Genomic DNA, 16,041 nt, shown 5'->3' on the forward strand with positions numbered 1-16,041 from the left:
AATTGCAGATATTATGATGGGAAAACCAATAGTTAAAAAATATCTAGATCCAGGTAGTCCCATTATAAAAAAACATAATTAATGGTGTCGAGATTCCAAACACATTGATTGATTTAAGATAATTTATCAATATCGTGAGTAGACAAACTATGGATCAATTAAAACTTTCTAATCTTCAATACACACCAACATTACTATAGTTAGAAGATAGATATGTTATCAAACCAGATGGTGTATTAGAAGATGTATTTCTCTCCTTAGATTCTTGGGAATATCATATTGATTTTAGGAGGACACCCATTGATTCTAGGAAGACCATGGTTAGCTACATTTGATTCTTTTATAAGTTGTAGATCTGGTGACATGTTTATCTCTGATGGAAGATCTATTAAGAAATTCACACTATATCCTCCTGCAAAAACAACAATAGAAGTAGAAAGTGAAGTTTGGATAGATGATGATAATGAATATTTTTTATATACAACCAATATTTTCTACTTCACAAATAAATGAAGAAGATCAAATTTTAAATTTAATGAATAATAATGATTCTTCCTCATATTGTGAACAAGACCAAAAATTTCAAGACCAATATAACGTTGAATATTTATCATCTCCTCAAATGACTTTAAATTCTATGGAAAATTTTTACAATTATTTAATAGAAGTATTTCCAGGGAAAACTTTGAACATTAATGATAATCTGGAAGAATACCAAAAGACAGAATTGATAAAAATTTCACAAGAACATTCCTCTGCTTATGCATGGGAATACTCTGATATGAAAAGAATTTATCCTAATACTTATGCATGATATCTATATTGAAGAAAGATAGACAAGTTTGACAACCCCAAAGGAGGATGAATCCAAATTTAAGAGAAATTGTTAAAGAGGAGTTACAAAAATTGTTGAATGTGAATTTCATTTACCCAATATCAGATAGTTAGTGGTTCTCACCATTAGTGATTGTTCCAAATAAAAATGGAAAATGGAGAGTATGCATTGATTATAGGGAATTGAATAAAGCTACCTTGAAATATCATTTTCCTCTTCCCTTTATAGATCAAGTCCTTGATACATTGGCAGGGAAAAAATAGTTTTCATTCTAGGATGGTTTTAGTGGATATAACAAAATCCAAGTAGCTCTGGAAGATCAAGACGAAACAAATTTTACCTGTTCATGGGGAACCTATGCTTATTGGGTACTTACTTGTGTATAATGTAATGCAACTGCAACATTCCAAAGGGAATTTATAGACATTTTTTTTTTTCTGATCTAATTCATGATTGTGTGGAAGTTTAAATGGATGATTTTACTGTCTATGGTAATTATTTTGAGGAATCTCTTGAAAATTAAGAAAAATTTCTCATTAGATGTGAAGAAACAAATATCTCGTTAAGCCATGAAAAATGTTTTATGATGTCCACCGAGGGAATTGTTTTAGGCCACCACATTTCAAGAGATGGAATTAAAGTGGATGCATCTAAAGTAGAAGTTATTTCCAAATTACCAGTTCCTGTTTGTCAAAGAGATGTTAGAAGTTTTCTTGGTTTTATTTGTTATTACAAAAGATTCATAAAAAACTTCACAAAAATAGCCTCTCCACTTTAAATCACTTACAAAAGATTGTGAATTCATTTGGAATTTTGATTTCCAAAAAGCTTTTGAAACATTGAAAGAAAATATTTTTGAAGGACCCATCTTAAGAGGACCAAATTAGAGTCTTCCTTTTCATATTTCAACCGATGCTTCAAATAAAACTTTAGCATCCGTATTGGGACATAAAGATTTAACTACTTATGCCATTTATGACACAATTAAAAATTGGAATCCTACAATGTTAAATTATACTGTAGCATAAAAGGATTTGTTAATTGTTGTACATGCCATTAATAAGTTTTGACATTATATCATTGGTTATGAAAATTTTGTTCACACAAATCACTCTACAATTAGATACTTAATGAATAAATCAATTACTAATGGAAAAATTATAATATGGTTATTGTTATTACAAGAATTCAATATTACTATTTTGGATAGGCTGGGAAAAGAGAACACAGTTGCTGATTTTCTATCTAGAATCCAAAATGATAATAAGGATGTTCCTATAAAAGATAATTTTCCGGATGAATATCTTTTTGCATTATCTATTAAATATCCTTGGTTTTCAGTTATTTCTAACTATTTGGCCATAGGAAAGTTACCATCACAATTGTCTCCTCAGGAGAAAAGGAAAGTTATTCAAACCAGTGCATTATATTCATGGATAAATGGAGAATTGTACAAAACAGGGCCTGATTTAATCATTCAAAGATGTGTCAGAGAAGATGAAATAACATAAATATTAAAGGCTTGTCATGATGAACCATATGGAGGACACTCTGCTGATAAAAGGACTGCCTACAAAATCCTTATCTTAGGATATTATTGGCCTTCACTTTTTAAAGATGCCAAAGAATATGTTAAGAGATGTGATATTTTCTATAGAATGGGAAAGTGTTTTCCTTCAGATGAGATGCCTCTACAACCTCAGGTACTTATTGAACCCTTTGAAAAGTGGGCTCTGTATTTTGTTGGTCCAATCAATCTACCATCAAGGAAAAAAAAGTACATTCTTGTTTGTACAAATTATGTCACAAAATGGGCCGAAGCTAAAGAACTTCATTTTTCTACTGAAAATGTTGTAGTTTCATTTCTTTTTGAGGATATTTTCACTCATTTTGGTGTCCCAAGGGAAATTGTGATAGATCAAGGTACTCAATTTACATCCAAGTTGGTGCAAAAGATAATGGAGGAATATAAGATGAAATATCGAAAATCCACTCCATATCATCCACAAGCAAACGAACAAGTTGAAGCTACTAATAAAGTACTTGATGTAAGGGTCTTACCAACACTGTACATCTGCATAGAAGGGATTGGTCAAAAAAGCTTCCAGAAGCTTTATGGGCATATCGTATCACATGGACAAACACAATGGGACATAGTCCTTATGAACTTGTTTATGGGAGGCAAATTATGTTTCCTATTGAGTTCCAAATAAAGACCTTCAAAACAACAATCAAATTGGGTCTTGATCTATCAGAAGCCCAAAAACAAAGAATGGAGAAAGTGAATGAACTTGATGAGATACGGCAAGACGCTATTCACAGAACCAACATAGTTCAACAACAAAGATCCAGATGGCATGATAAGTTTATCAAAGATAGGAAGTTCTAGCTGGGTGATTAGGCATTGCTTTTTAATTCTAAATTTAAATATTTTCAAGGAAAATTTCAAACTCATTGGCTTGGTCCTTATGAGATTGAAATTATCTTCGATAATGGAGCAGTTAGAATTAAAAGCAATTGATGAAGAAAAAGTAACTCTCCTTTTAAATGGTCATAGATTACGAATATATCATAAACCATTAACAAAGGAAGAGTTTGTAAGAAATCTGCAAGATAATATTGATTTGAAGTTGGTCAAGGAGGATTCTTCTTCCTCTCCAACTTAGCCTTCTACTTTCTTTTTCAAGAAAAAAAAATTGTATAAACATGAAAACCAACATTGTTGGCATGTTTATACAGAAAAACTAAGTTGAAAACCAATAATTCTTGGCAGCCTAGATTTTCTTTTCATTTCCCTATTCTTGTCCCATTTATTTTATTCCTCTTTTGCAGAAATAAGGCAGCTATATAATTGTCAATACTCTACAAATCTCATGAAATTCCGCAACTCACTTGATAGATTATAACCAAAGCAAATGAAGATCATGGCCAAAGCAACCCAAATGAAGATCATAGCCAGAGCAACCTGAGCAACCTAAAAAAAGAGAAATTTAGTAAGGAAGAATAAAAAGGTATGTAAATATTAGTTAAATAATAAAGGAAAAACATTGAGTTATGATATAAATAAGTGATTATTTGTAACTGTTTCCCCAACCTTATGAAATCATTACCTTTGACATAGTATTGGTTTTCTCCATTCAATGCATAAATTTTTGGTAATCATCATGGGGCGTGAATGACATTAAATCCTTGCTAATGTTTAAATTCATTCACCTTTATCCGTATAACATCCCATTTATCTTGTACACTATCCCATTTCCTTTGACTCTGTTTCAATTTTTTTCTCCAAAAACACCTCAACTAATACCTAAATTCTGTTCATGTCCTTGCTATACTCCATAATCCTATCAAAAGGGGAAATTAGGGGCTAAAGCTTCCTTGCCATGGGAGTTATTGTGCATTCTGGGACGAATGGGACCAAGTTTCTTGAATCCTATCCATAGGTGAAGCAACAATTGCAACAGGCACGATGGTTACAATTCTTTGAAAAGTTTGATGGGCATGACAAGGAGGTTACAAAGTCGTTTGCTTAGGCCTATGATGGGATAAAAGTAGAAATTGGAGATATCAATTTGGTCTTGACATATTCGTTCATGTCAGAAGCTACAAGATTTCCAAGAAACGAGGAAATTTGTTTTAAAAACCAGAAAATCAAAGAGAAATACTGGGAAATCTTCCTAAAAAAGCCAGGTATGGACATTTCCATTTCTAAGAAGGGAATTATAGTAAAAATTTAAAATGTAAATGGAGAAATTTATTCTTAATCATTCAAAAGTTCATAACCTGTGAGGGTAGATTTGGGAATATGTTATTTTATCATGCTCAGTTGATGATGCATTATATTGATGGAAATGAAATCAATTTGCCATATTTCCTTCTTTGTAGTTTAAGAAAAATGGACACTAATATCCAAAGGAAAATATAGTCTATTGACAGTGCTCTGTATCATCATGGGTTAGTAAAAAATTTAATTGAAGCTCATTTGAAGAGTAAAGGGGATAATTGGGAGGATTTTTTGGTTTAAAATCATTCTAAAAAAATTGTGCAAGACGAGTCCAGTTCCAAGATAAGAAGCCGTCAGAAACTCCCCTCAAACCCTAACATTCAAAATGAAATACCTGCACAAGAAATTCCACAGGGTGATCACACACAAAAATATTTTGATGATGAAACCCCTCTTGCAAAGGCTTTAGAGAGTCTTAGAAAGAGGAAATTTGTCAGTACACATGAAGGACCATCAAAGGAAGGAACAAAGAAAGAAAAAATAACAAAATAAAGTGTGTTGTCATTGTTGAGAAACCATCAAGAAGAAGTGCACGAATTATGAAATTGGCCATTAAAGAGTCTCTAGGTTTTTTTGATTTAGAAGTAGAAGAAGCAGAGAAAATACCATCACCAATTGCAAGTCCAACAAGAAACACCTGAGACATCGACCCTATTTAACAAGAAATCTATGACTATATAGAATCTATTGAACAGAAATCACTAGGAAAAGCTATTGATTTATCCTCAAATCAAGAAGAAATTATGAGTGAAGAAGTTCAACCCTCCAGAAGAATCCATAATTGAAATTTCTCTTAAATAGGAAATTTATGAATTATAAGTATTAAACAAGTTTCTGAAGCAAGAACATGAAGGAATGAAGGTAATGATATTAAAAGAACTCAAAATGATAATATTGTTGGGTTGTGTTATATTCCTTCCACGACTAGCCCACATAGTTAACCGAGGGGTTAGAGGGGGGCGAAGCCCCCCCTTCGTTGCACTGATTGCGTAGCGGGGGGGTCAAAGGGGGTTTGAGGGGTGCAGGTAACCCCACTCTATGGGGTCCAGGGCAACGCCCCAGAAAATTTTGGTTTTGGAACCTATGTTAGGTTGGGCGGACCCACCTATGGTTTTGTGCATGATTTTCGCACTTGTTTTTGGACGCGATGGTTTTCGGTCCATGGTATTGGATGCGATGGTTTTTGGTCCATGGTATTGGATGCTTCAGCATGTATAAATATGTATTATAACATTGAAAGGAACATAATGAAAAATCAAGCTGGTAGTCCCGGTTTTGGGATCTAGGGGAAAATCTCTGTGTATATGTATTTTATGTGTTATGCTCTCGCATTATTTATTTTATGTGTTTTATAATTTGTATGCAGGTAATTTCTGTACGGGGTCAAACCTACATTTGGTATCAAAGCTGTTTTGGCTTCAAGGGGATGCCTTTGTTGCTGAGAGGTTTCACTCAGGCCTATGGTAGACCTTGTTTAGTGGGAGATCTACGAGATCGATTCTGGTGGTGAAAGAAGATGGTGAGCAGTGGAAAGATAGAGATCGAGAAATTTAATGGTTAGAGTTTTGAGTTGTGGAAACTCAAGATGGAGGATCTGTTGGTGGATAAAGATCAGTGGATCGTGGTAGATTCGGGTACTAAACCAACGGGAGTGTCCGATGAAGAATGGAAGAAGTTGAATCAGAAGGTAAAGAGCACAATACGATTGTGTGTCTCAGATTCAGTATTGTTGAATGTATCAGGGGAAGCTACGATGAAGGCATTGTGGGACAAGTTAGGGACTTTGTACCAATCTAAGTCTCTAGTGAATAAACTATTCCCACAGAAAAAGTTGTATAACATGAGGATGAAAGATGGAGACTCGGTGACAGAGCATCTGAACGCATTTAATACTGTGGTAAGCCAGTTAGCATCTGTTGATATTAAAATTTCAGATGAAGATGAGTGCATCATTTTGTTGTGTTCTCTACCAAATTCATGAGATAGTCTGGTTATTGCAATAGGTAGCGATGCAACTGCCTTGCAGTTTGATGAAATAGTCTCATCCTTGTTGATGGAGGAGATGAGACGGAAAAATACGGAGAGCCATAATGGTGATGCCTTGTCTATATGAGGATGGTCCCAGAATAGAAACAAAAATAATTCATCGAGTGGGAGATCTTCACTTAGGATGCTCCTTTACCAAACATTAGTATGTAGAGTTTGTCATCTATTGAGATGGGTGAGATAAAGAAGCAGGTGCAGGAATTGTTGAACCAAGGGGCCATATGACCATGTTCTTCTCCATGTTGTTCACTTATCGTGTTGGTGCCGAAAAAGGATGAAACATGGAGGATGTGTGTGGATTACAAAGCACTCAACAAAATAATGATGAAGAATTGGTACCCTCTCCCTTGCATTGATGATTTGTTAGATCAATTGAAAAATGTTATCTATTTCACAAAACTGGACTTGCATAGTGGTTATCATTAGGCCAGGATTGCAGAATAAGATGTATGGAATATTGCATTCAAGATGAAATAGGGGTTGTTTGAATGGTTGGTGATTCCATTCGGACTATGCAATGTTCCAACCACATTCATGAGGGTGATGAATGATATTTTAGGCTTTTTCTTGATGATTTTTTACTTGTATATCTTGATGACATTCTTGTTTACAATAGGACATGGGATGATAATGTGATTAATGTTACAAAAATTTCTTGATGTTTTGCAAAACGAAAAATTATATGTCAAAATGTCAAAATGTGAGTTTGGGAAGACCTCTTTGTTTTACTTAGGTCGCATTGTTGGAGGTGGATAATTGAAAAATAACCCTTCTAAAATTTATGTGATTGTAAATTGGCCGAAACCCACAAATGTTACAGAGGTTCGTAGCTTTTTGGGTGCAGTAAAATACTGGAGAAGGTTCATTTCCAACTTCTCCATCATTGCATCTCCCTTACATGAATTGACGAGTGCGAAACCAACCTTTCAGTGGGGAGGAAAGCATAAGTAAGCTTTTGATGCATTGAAAGAGAAGATCAACACTGAACCAATTTTGGCCTTACCAGACCTCCAACATCCTTTTGAGATCAATACTGATGCCAATAGATACGCCATGGGAGAATTATTGATGCAACAGAGGAAATATGTATGTTACCATACAAAGACATTCTCCCAAGATGTTGTGAACTATGCCACATATGACAAGGAGTTGTATGCCTTGGTTAAAGCGTGAAGAATTGGAAGCACTATTTGATCTGCATGAATACCATCATTCACATAGATCACTAGCACTTGCAGTACCTTTAGTCGCAGACTAGACTTCAACAAGCACATCATTTCAAATGGATGGATTTCCTTCAACAGTTTCACTTAGTAATAAAATACAAGAAGGGAATAAAGTGGCAGATATGCTTTCTCACCCTCCTATTTTTGCATCTATAGTTTTGCAAAATTCCTCTTTATCTTTTGAAATTTATGCTAAACAATATGTTGATGATGATGATTTTAAGGATATTTATGCAAAGCAAACTCATGGATCACAGGTGGACAATTACCATTTATAGGGAAAGTTGTCGTATCACCTTGGCAAAACTTGTATCCCCACCAATGAATGAATACATGCAATCAGAGAGGCACATACCTTTCTTGTGTCAAGTCATTTTGGCGTAGAGAAAACTTTGTTTCATTTGCAGAGGTTGTTTTATTGGCCTCACATCAAACATGTTGTGGCTCGATATGTAAAGGGATGTGTGTTGTGTTTAGTTAGCAAGCCCACAAATATAAAATTTGGGCTCTACACACCACTCCCTGTTCCAAGTCGTCCATGGGAAGGTGTTTCGATGGATTTTGTAGGCAATTTTCCTTTGTCTAGGAGAGGTCATGACTATTTGTATGTCACTGAGGATTGATTTAGAAAAATGTGTGTATTAATGACTTGTAAAAACCAGGTCACTACAGAGGAGACTTCTCATATCTTCTTTTGATTTGTATGGGTCCAATTTGGTTTGCCCACATCCATTGTGTCTGATCAAGACTCTCACTTTCTTGGAGATTTTTGGATGAGTTTTTGGAGAATGATGGACAAAAAGTTGAAGAGGAGCACGAAATTTCATCCATATACCAACAAACAAATAGAGGTTGTCAACCGCACAGTGATACACTTACTTCGAGGCTATTTTGGAAAGCATCCCAAGTTGTGGGATGAGAAGCTTCCTTATGTGCAACATGCATACAACCGAGCAGTGCATTCATCCACTCAGAGCTCACCATTTAAGACATGATTTTGTTATTTACCAAAGGATCCCTTAGACATGGTCTTTGGGAGAGATGAATATTCCAGTGGGAAATATGACAGGGACAAAGCATGGAATTTCATTCAGCAAATTCAGATGATTCACCAGGTAGTGCAAGAGTAGTTGGAGTAGAGTCAAGCTCAATATAGATCCTAACATGACAAAAATTGAGTCAATCACCAGTTTCAGGATGGAGACAAAGTGTGGCTCCACATTAGCAAAGACACAATGAAAGGGTAAGGAAATAAGTTGCGACCAATCCGATGTGGTCCATTCATCATATTAGAGAAGATTGGAGACAATGCTTTTCATTTCGATTTGCCAGCATACATGCATATGTACTCAGTAGTGAATGCTGAAATTTTGAAGCTTTATGAGCCTCCTTTGATCATGGACACCAAACAGGTTGGAGAGGTTCCTACAATGGATGATTTTGCACCAGAATACTTGGACAAGCTACCAGAGGACATCATTCTTGACAAGAATACGAGGAATTCACAATGGGGATATGTGGAGTATCTTCGTATTGCCTTTAAAGGAATGAATCCAAGTAAGGCTCGATGGATTGAAAAGGATAAAGTGAGGGATAAATGCCTCACTTACCAATTGATTGATAAAGACTTTTGCAGTCCAAAAGCTCATTAGTGGGGAGAACAAATATGGGAGGATATAGAAATAGAAGTCGCCTTGAAAATAGCTCAAAAATAAAACTCATCATATGGAAGTGAAACCAAGATCATCTCGTAGTGCTCGTCGCCCTAATTCCAATGGTGTGAATGTCACTCAAATCTGAGTTCGTATGCTCAAGTTATAGCTGGTCAAAGTTTTGGCCTAACTTGGCCAAGTGGAAGTCACTAATGAGGCAACAATTCAGCAGAGTCCCGATGCATAGAATACAGCCACCGAAACAGGTGAATTTGTCGCCTCTTAAATTTGTCTAATATTCCTTATTTTCCGGTGGGAAAGTTCGAATCGTTGTGTTATTAAAAATTTGAAAAAATCATTTTTGGGGTGGCAAGCCACCAACCCCGCCACCCCACAATAGTATTATATATATATATATAGATATATATATATATATATATATATATAGATATATATATATATATATATATATATATATATATATATATATATATCTATATATATATATATATATATATATATATATATATATATATATATATATATATATATATATATATATATATATATATATATATATATATATTGGTTGGGCAGCCACCCCGGTGGACTCGCCCAACCCCATGTAACCACAACATTATATGTAACCGTCGAACTGTGTTATGTAACCATCGATTGAAAGCCATATATTAAACATTCAAAAATAAACAATGGTTGAACCGATGGGGTTTTGAAACCATAACCTCCTCCTTACAATGCACCACTGCCACCAATGGGCCAATGGACCACGTTGGTGGCTCCGCCTGCCACATGATACAAACTTCACCGAAACACATTCGAGAGTCAGAGAGATGGAGGAATGAAAAAGGACAAGTGAGGAACCCTGAGCGGCCCAGGGATGTGGAACCATGAGCGAAGGAATCATTGAGATGCTAAAAATATTTCTTTAGAGGGCCAAAGGTGCCAGTGTCAAAATTTGACAAGTTTATAGTTAATTTTTCATTTTTTTGCGCCAGGAATCCAACCGTGTTGTCTGTTTCTCTAGCCAAGCTCTCTATTTTCAAGTCATCATTTGAATTGGAGTTATAAGGGTCATTTATGTAAAGTTGCTTCTAACTAATTTATTTGATGTCACTTAATAAAAGAAGGTCTCTCCACTTTGAGGAGGGCCTGGAGACGTAGCCCACATTGGGTGAACTTCGTAATCGAATTGTTTGTGTGCTTTTGATCTCATGGTTTCTTTATGATTTACACTTATTTTTCACGTGTTAAGTTACTTGGTTAATATGCTATTTTATATGCAATTATAAATGCATCCTTGAAGTTAAAACATCTCGATCATTAATATATGAAATTTAATAAAAATATAAAATTTATTTATATTCTTTTTCTAAGAAATATTAAATGGCATATATTAACTTCATGTTGAATGGAAACATAATTATACATCTAGTGCCTTTGAAAATCTTTTAAATCTCTCTCTCTATATGTGTGTGTGTGTGTGTGTGTTGAGTTTACTTTAAATTAAGAAGAATTGATTATTATCTTTTCAACATGATTCAATTCTCAAAACTAACTTAGGAATAAAATTATTTAAATTGGTTAAACAAATTTATAAAATTAGAAAAATCCACTAAGCAATTACATTTTTATATAAAATTAAATTTTATATAATTTAGAATCCATATAAATGATTGATTTTATCGAATTTTATATTAACTTAAATAAAATTTAGATTTTAATTTTTTAATAATTTTAAATTATTGAAATATATTAATAAAAAATATATACCTAATAAGCTAGTGTTCATATTTCTAAAATAATAGGTGAAGAATTCAAAAAGGCATGGCTAACTGGTATGTTATCAAAGACTAGTTGAGGTCAGAGTCTTACGTCGTCACAAAAACATGATCAACAGATTTTAGAGGCCTGAATTCCGACTAGTCATGCTCGGGAGTCCCATGTCCTCATGCAAACAATGAGTCTGACTTCCTTGAAACCGATTTCCAAAACTTTGATTACAAATAAAAACATAATAAGTTCCCTTATGAAAAGCCATGTTAACAACCTCAATTGATGCATTGATGACATTTTAAATGATAATGTGTTAGTCAAATCCTGTCTGACTCCTCAAAGATTGGCTCTGTCTCAAAATGACATTCAAAGTTATTCTACTCAAGTGGAAGGGTAAGTAATTATGCAATTAACAATGGAAAACATTGATGAAATAACAACAAACAAGGAGTCTGCAATTTCTCAACTCACTCTCCATATATATATTTGATAAAGTTTTAGGTGTCTTTTGCATAATATATATAAATAATGATGTATTTGAAGGTTTCCTCAATAATAAGTCAATAAAATCTTAGCCCCGATGATGAATGCATTGACCATAAAAAATTCTAGAAAAAAAATATTTATAATTTTTTTAACATTTTATAGAAAATAAACTAATTTTAATATATTTCTATTGTAATTTTATAGATTTTTTTTTATACAAAACACCACATAGATTTTTACAGAAATATATCATGGCCCTTCAAGAATGTATCATGGACCTTCCTATAAATTCTTTAAAGGACTTTTGACCCAAACCTTCAACATGCGACCATGCACAGTTTACAAATCCAACGCAGAATTAAACTCAAAGTAAAATTTGGGTCACCTCATTTCCTCTTTATAAACTCAACTCCATATATTAAAAGGTCATGTAGGGTCCATTGGTGGTTGGGATTCAGTTTTGTTACCTGCTCCTAATGCTATCAATGAGCCCAGGGTTCGACCTTTGACCAGTCTGGGTCGACTAGTCTACTCAACAAATTTTCTTTATTAGGTTGCTAATAGTCTGAATGCTCCATGTCGGGGGTATATGAGGTCGGGAAGACCTCCTATTAGGCTCACGTCCTAATATTTTACACACAGCTCGATTTCCTCAGTTATTCAATAAATTGCACATAGATGTAGACTACTCATTGGCGTGTGTATTTAACCAATTTTTTAAATATAAATTTGATATGAAAGAGTGCCAATTGAAAGGTGGCAGCTCAATCTATTTGTTATCTCCATATTACAAGGTTGGGAACCTTGGGTGAACATGTTAAATATATATTAAAATATTACTATATCCCCAGTCTATGTAGTCATGTGACATATAAGGATTTCAATCCATAAATTCCAACTATTCAAACTAATCAGCATAGTTATTAGATTCTTTGTTAGAACTTTTAATCGATTCTTATTAAAATAAATGAAAATTTGTCTTTTATTATAAAATTAAATTTCAATAAAAACATAAATCTTACAATATAGTTTCTTTTACAAACGCTAAAAATGAAAAATAAATTCTTATATTAACAAAGGTCCTAGATATGACCTATTAGGGTAGGTTATGAGCTTAGAACCTAATTGATCGCATAATATAATAGAGAAAGAAAATAAGATCTTATTCATTCTTTCATGTATTAACTCATATCATGTTAATCAATTATAGATTTTAGAAATAGGCCCGACTTCCGACTAGTCATGGTTGGGATCCCATGTCCTCATGCAACAATGATGAACCCAACTAGTCTTACAGGGTAGCGTTTGGGCCGAATACCTAACTTTGGAATTGAACATTTCACTTCCAATCTATCAATTTTCACAATCCTGAATCTCGAAACTACTGGTGGCAACATTTAGGAGATTTCAGAAATTGAGGGCGGGACAAGGGTGACACACAACTTCCCCCAAAGTTAAGGTTCCATCCCTCTGATGAAGAGTTTATCACTAACTATCTGGTTAGAAAGGTCCTTCACAACAATTTATCATGCCAAACCATTGCTAAGATCGAACTCAATAAGTGTGAGCCTTGGGATCATCCAGAGAAAACGAAGATGGGCAATAAAGAATGGTACTTTTTCAGCCTCAAAGATTGCAAATATCCAACTGGGTTGCGCACCAACAAAGCCACAGAAGTGGGCTACTGGAAGGCCACTAGTTAGAATGAAGAGATTTTCAGTGGATGAGGCTCTTCCCTCATTGGGATGAAGAAAACCTTAGTGTTTTACAAAGGCCAAGCTCCCAAGGGACAAAAGAGCAATTGGATGATGCATGAGTATCATCTCGAGGGAAAATTTTTGTACAATCAACTTCCCAAAACTTCCAAGGATGAATGGGTGGTCTGTCGTATCTTTCAGAAAAGTATAGGAGCAAAGAATACTTCATCTGGATTCAACAGAAGCTCATATATTGCAGTTGGGTCTCTGTCCTTGCTCCCTTTATCAACAATCAATGATGAAAGTGGATCTTTGGAGAGTGAAGGACCTGCAAGGAAGCATGTGTCATGCTTCTCCAATCCACAATACTACAACAACAACAATAATAGTGGCTTCAGGACCCCTAGTCCTCATAACTTACAGTAAAAACATAAATCTTACCATATACTTTTTTTACAAACGCTAAAAATGAAAAATAAATTCTTATATTATGTGTTATTGGATTTCAAAAAGAGTCCTGACTTTCGACTAGTCATGGTCGGGGTCCCATGTCGTCACGCAAACAACGATGAGGCCGACTTCTGACTAGTCGTGGTCAGGGTCCCATGTCCTCATGCAAAAAACGATGAGCCCTAATTCCTTGAACTTGACTAGTCCTACAGGCCAGTGTTTGGCCCAAAGACCCGACATCGGACTTGCACATTTCACTTTCAATTTATCAATTTTCACTTTCCTGAATCTCTAAACCAATGGTGGCAGCCTTGAGGAGATTTCAAAAATGGAGGGCTTGAATTTTACGTATGCGTAGGACAAGGGTGACACACAAATTTCCCCAGAGTTTAGGTTCCATCCCGCTGACAAAGAGTTGATCCCTCATTATCTTGTTAGTAACATCCTTCAAAACAAATTTTCAGGCTGAGCCATTGTTGAGGTTGACCTCAACAAGTGTGAGCCTTGGGATCTTCCAGAGAAAGCGAAGATGGGCAAGTAGGAATGGCACTTCTTCAGCCTTAGAGATTGTAAATATCCGACGAGACTGTGCACCAACAAATCCACAAAAGTAGGCTACTTGAAGGCCACTGGCAAGGATCGAGAGATTTTCAGTGCACGAGGTTCTTCCCTCATTGGGATGAAGAAAACCCTAGTGTTTTACAAAGGCCAATCTCCCAAGGGAGAGAAGAGAAATTGGGTGATGTACGATTATCGTCTCGAGGGAAAATTTTCGTACAATCAACTTCCCAAGACTTCCAAGGATGAATGGGTGGTCTATCGTATATTTCAGAAAAGTATAGGAGCAAAGAAGAGTTCATCTGGATTCAACAAAAGCTCATATCTTGATGTTGGGTCTCCTTCCTTGCCCCCATTATCAATAGTCAATGATGAAAGTGGATCTCTAGAGAGTGAAGGATCTACAAGGGAGCATGTGTCTTGCTTATCCAATCCATAATACTACAACAACAACAATAACAATGGCTTCAGGACCCCTAGTTATCATCTACAACAACAGAGAACATCTGCAGTCTCTGCAGAACTCTCTGAAATTGCCAGCATTATGAGGAGCACTGCTCCTTTCATACACAACATGGTTCTAAATGACCCAAGGCTCAACATGAATAGCATTAACAGGTCTAGTCCATTCCCTCCATTTCTGAATCTGAGACAAGAGAATAACCATGTCCCACAAGCTCCTTTGCTTTTCTCATAGTTGGTTGTATTCCCACCAAATTCCATACCTACAAATGTGAGCTTTCCAATGGAAAATTAGGCCCAACTCCATAGCCTCCTTCTAGGGTTACCCCAAAATTCTCTCGTGAGGGAACTATTTGATCAATACAATGATCCTGGAACCCTAAAGCATTGCATGTTGGAAACTTCTTTTGGTCCACAGCTAGACAAATCTGGCAAGGTTGAGTTTGCAAGTTAGTGGGTTGAGAGTCAGCCACGACCTGAAATCAACATGGAAAACAATGACCTTCCTCAACAAATGCAGCGTCAACCTGCACTCTCCCTTCCTCAAGCTGACAAGTGTTTGGATACTCAAATAAACTCTTAAATTGTTTGTAATCATCTTAACTGCCCATTTCAACTAGGCCTTTCATCAACTACTAGTCTAGTGTATTTGGACAACTTCTGGGGCTATTTATTTCACTCCACCCAGACCATTTCTATCACCAAAAACTACAATATGTACATATAATCTACAAAGGCTTTTGAAGAAAGGCTTGGACCAAAGAAACATTAAAGCACATATGGTTTTGATTGGGCTTTAAGTTGTTGGTGATTATTAAGCCACAATATCATCTATTAGAAGTTAATGATGTGTTTAATTCGGCTGGATTGATAGAAATTATGATTTCTCAATGTTCTCATTGTTGTTTTTGATAGGAAAAATATGTAAAATCTTAGAATCTCAAACCTTTAGCAGACCTGTGATTCTTTAGCACTTAAGCAATTTGATGTTTTTTTTTTCTAAATCTAAGTTGGGTTATAGTCAGAAAAAAATAAGCCGAGAAAAATTTTA

The 16,041-nt window shown here is 35.1% G+C and overlaps 1 pseudogene; it reads left to right on the forward strand.

Annotated features, from left to right (window-relative positions):
* The window catches only part of LOC149147017 (NAC domain-containing protein 92 pseudogene), a 62,057-nt pseudogene extending 46,832 nt beyond the window's left edge, over positions 1 to 15,225 (forward strand).
* Positions 15,226 to 16,041: the final 816 nt, after the last annotated feature.

This window comes from Pinus tabuliformis, chromosome 9 (genome assembly GCF_031772625.1).
Source record: "Pinus tabuliformis cultivar Carrire ecotype Pingquan chromosome 9, CPIR1, whole genome shotgun sequence".
Lineage (NCBI taxonomy): Eukaryota > Viridiplantae > Streptophyta > Pinopsida > Pinales > Pinaceae > Pinus > Pinus tabuliformis.